General features: G+C 43.4%; 1 pseudogene; it reads left to right on the plus strand.

Annotated features, from left to right (window-relative positions):
• Positions 1-531: 531 nt before the first annotated feature.
• Positions 532-1293, plus strand: LOC102476591 (translation initiation factor IF-3, mitochondrial pseudogene; annotated as a pseudogene).
• Positions 1294-3867: the final 2574 nt, after the last annotated feature.

Below are 3867 nucleotides of genomic sequence, written 5' to 3' on the forward strand. Positions count from 1 at the left end.
AGAACCAAAGGGCTGGGAACCTAGTCTAGCATGGGTGGTATAAATATGGAAAAGTTGGCCATTTAAAAAGAGATTGCCCCAGGCCGCTTGCAGGGAAGCAGCGCAGAGGGCACGCCTGCTCCTGGTCAGCTGGGTAGAGGCATAAGGGACGAACAGAACAACAGTTCCATGATGGCTCTATAACCATGGTGTGCTCTGGAATAACAGCTTCCCAATTTAGGCAGACAGAAGCAAGGACTTGGTGAAACTCCTGTAGAAGAGTAGCTCCTTCCAAGCTGGCTTCATGACGTGGTGGTTAAGATAGCCAGGTCCCACATGGCTGACCATGTGATTTAAGTCCTGGACCCATTGATTTAAGAGACATGCTTGATTTCACTGGAGTGGATTTTTTTCTTCTACACTTATTAGCTGCCATTGTCTAAAGAAGAGCTATTTCTTATTGATTGGGATGATTACAGATCTTTCTATAAATTATGGCTGCTCTCTTTTTAAAGAGATTAATGTTACAAACCATCAAGATGCCTATAAAGGATGGCTGCTCTTTTTCTAAAGAGATTAATGTTACAAACCATCAAGATGGACACTAATTGCTTTAGAAGTCTTGGTAAACACATTGTGCAAAAGATAGCATCCACATAGTTGTCTCTTACTGCTGCTGCCCTAAGACTGTCCTACTTAATTCATGCAAAAGCTTTAGCACAGTTGAAGACCCTCAGCATGAAAGAGAAAAGAAAACAAAGATTGAAACAGCTTTTAGTAACATTGGAAGAAAAATTCATGAGCGAATTATTCATGTCTTTGACGACAAGGGCAATGATTTGGGAAACATGCACCAAGCTGATGTGATCAGACTCATGGATGAGTGAGAAGAGACTGGTTCGTAGGAAGGCAAGCACAGAGCCCCCAGAGTACTAGCTCATGACCGAGCTCCAGATTCACCAAGAGTGACTGCGGCTTTGGGAGCAGGAGAAGGCCCGACCCAAAACTGGACCAACTCTGATAAAGGAATTAACTTTTTCTTCAAATATTGGACAACATGACTTGGACACAAAGAGTAAACAGATTCAGCAGTTGATTGAGGAAAAATACCAAGTTCAAATTACTATAAAGAAAGGGAAAAATGTAGATGAGCCAGAAGAGAAAATGGAGGCAATATTTAATCAGATACTCCAGACTACGCCTGGAATTGCCACCTTCTCATCCAGGCCACAAGCTGTTAAAGGAGGAAAAGCTTTGATGTGTGTCCTTTGTCATTTGAGCAATAAAAAAGAAAAGGCATATAAAGAAACTTAAGAGAGACCAGCAGTTAGTGTAATGGCTATGTCGCTGGACACCCATGTAGTCGACAGCAGTTTGCGTCCCGGACCCGGTGGCTTAAAGCTCACACCCGGCATTGTGCATGTGTGCTCAAGATCCTGAGAGGAGAATGGAGGAGTAGGGATTTTGGTGTGGCCATTCCCCTGGGGGGTGATTTCTCACTTTCTGTCTCTCTGTCTTTCTCTGTCTGTCTGGCAAGTACACACGTCCTATAGCAAAACCACTCAAAAAAAAAAAAAGAAAAGAAAAAAGAAAAAGAAACTTTAGAGACCCAGGAGAGAGACACGTCCAACAAAGAAAATGGAAATGATGGGGTATCCAATGTTCCTCAGTGACTTTAATAAGAAAAAGTACGCTTCTGAAATAAAATACATTCTCTGGTTTGTAGTCTTTTTTTTTTTTTTTTTGGAGAGTTTTTTTTTTCTTTTTTTTTTTTGCTATAGGGCGTGTGTGCTCGCCAGAAAGACAGAGAGAGACAGAGAGATAGAAAGCAAGAAATCACCCCCCAGGGGGGATGGCCACGCCACAATCCCTTCTCCTCGATTCTCCTCTCGGGATCTTGGGCATACACGCACACGTGCCTGGTGTGAGTTTAAGCCACTGGGTCTGGGACTCGAACCACGGTCGACTACATGGGAGTTCAGTGACATAGCCATTACACGACGTGCTGGTCACTGGTTTGCAGTCTTTAAAAAAGGAGAGAGAGATTGCCCCAGGACCAGCAAATAGTGTAATGGTTACATTGCTGGACTCCCATGTATTCAACCACAGTTCGAGTCCCAGACATGGTGCCCTAAAACTCTCACTGGGCACGTGTGTGTGCATGCCCAAGATCCCAAGAGGAGAATGGAGGAGAAGGGACTGTGGTGTGGCTATACCCCCTGGGGTTGATTTTTCACTTTCTGTCTCTCTGTCTCTCTCTGTCTTTCTGATAAGCACGCACACCCTATAGCAAAATCTTTCTTAAAAAAAAAAAAAAGAAAAGAAAAAAGAAAACATTGTCCTGAGTAGAAGAAGAAAGAAAAAGCGATCTCCCTCAAGACTTCTGACATGGATTAAGGAAGTCAGGGGTTCCCTCTGGCAGAGTCCCAACAGGATCCCTCTATATACCTAAGAGTAGGACCCAAGTAAGAAGTGATAACATATCTAACTGACATAGGAGCACTTCACCTTTTCCGTTTTTCAGTCTCAGGGCACAGAACTTTGTCTTTTTTTTTGAGAGAGAGATTTTTGCTATAGTGTGCATGTACTCACTGGAGAGACAGAGAGATACGGAGAGACAGAAAGCAAGCAGTGATCCCCCCAGGGAGCATGGCTGTGCTGCAATTCTGTCTCCTCCATTATCCCCTTGGGATTGTGGACACATATGCAAGAACGTGCATGCACCTGGCATGAGTTTCAAGCCTCTGGGTCTAGGACTCGAACTGTGGTCAGCTGTGTGGGAGTACAGTGACATAACCATTATGCCATCTACTGGTCCCAACTTTTAAAGAAAGATTGCTAGTATTAGGGGCTTAAGGGGAGGGATTCCAAGTTTCTGATTTTAACACTATGAAGATTAAATTTGAGCCAGAAGCTGTAGAGGGGTCATTTTTTTTATATGTACCTGTGGCAGGAATTAATCTACTAGGACAGGAATTATTTTTTTTTTTAGAGGTTTTTTGCTATAGGGCATGGAAAGACAGAGAGGGACAGAAAGCGAGAAATTACCGCCCCCCCAGGGGGGATGGCCACACCGCAATCTCTTCATCTCCATTCTCCTCTCGGGATCTTGGGCACACACGCACATGTGCCCGGTATGAGTTTAGGCCACCGGGTCCAGGACTCGAACTGCAGTCGACTACATGGGAGTCCAGCGACAAAACCATTACACTAATTGCTGGTCCCAGGACAGGGATGCTGGTCCCATTACACAAGGCATGGGAAGCTGTGTCTCCTCTGGGTTCCCTGATGGATGGTGCTGGGGGAAGGATGAATGTCAAACAGGGGTATAGATGAGTCCACATTGAGGGTAATGTCAATGGGTTTGTAGTCAAGACTATGGTCAGCCAAACTCCTTTCTCAAAACTGTCCTTCTTAGTCTTGGATTTCACTAGAGTTATACAACCATTTACTGGGATCCCCCAAATTCCAAAAAAGCATTTGTGCATGTGGATGGCTGTTGCTGTGGGAGCACATCATTTTGCTTGTCTAAACTTCCTAATTTTTAAGTCCACCATTTTGCTTGTCCTAACTTTCTAACTTTTTGGTATGTATTTTTTCATATATTTTTCCCAATCCATTAAACACTAGTTTGACAAAGCCAGTTTATAGGAAATGATTTGTTTGTAAAACGAATAAAATAATCTATTTAATTAATTTAAAAAAGTAAGAAAACATCATTCATTTGAAAATAAAAATCTGGGACCAGTGAGTGGTATGGTGGTTAAGGGGTTGGACTCCCACATGACGAACCGCAGTTCAAATTCCAGACCCAGCAGCTTGAAACTCACGCCAGTTATGAGTCTGTGTGTGCTCAACACAAATCCCAGGATAACAAAGAGATTGCAG

The sequence above is a fragment of the Tupaia chinensis genome, unplaced genomic scaffold, assembly GCF_000334495.1.
Source record: "Tupaia chinensis unplaced genomic scaffold, TupChi_1.0 Scaffold143361_1, whole genome shotgun sequence".
Classification (NCBI taxonomy): domain Eukaryota; kingdom Metazoa; phylum Chordata; class Mammalia; order Scandentia; family Tupaiidae; genus Tupaia; species Tupaia belangeri.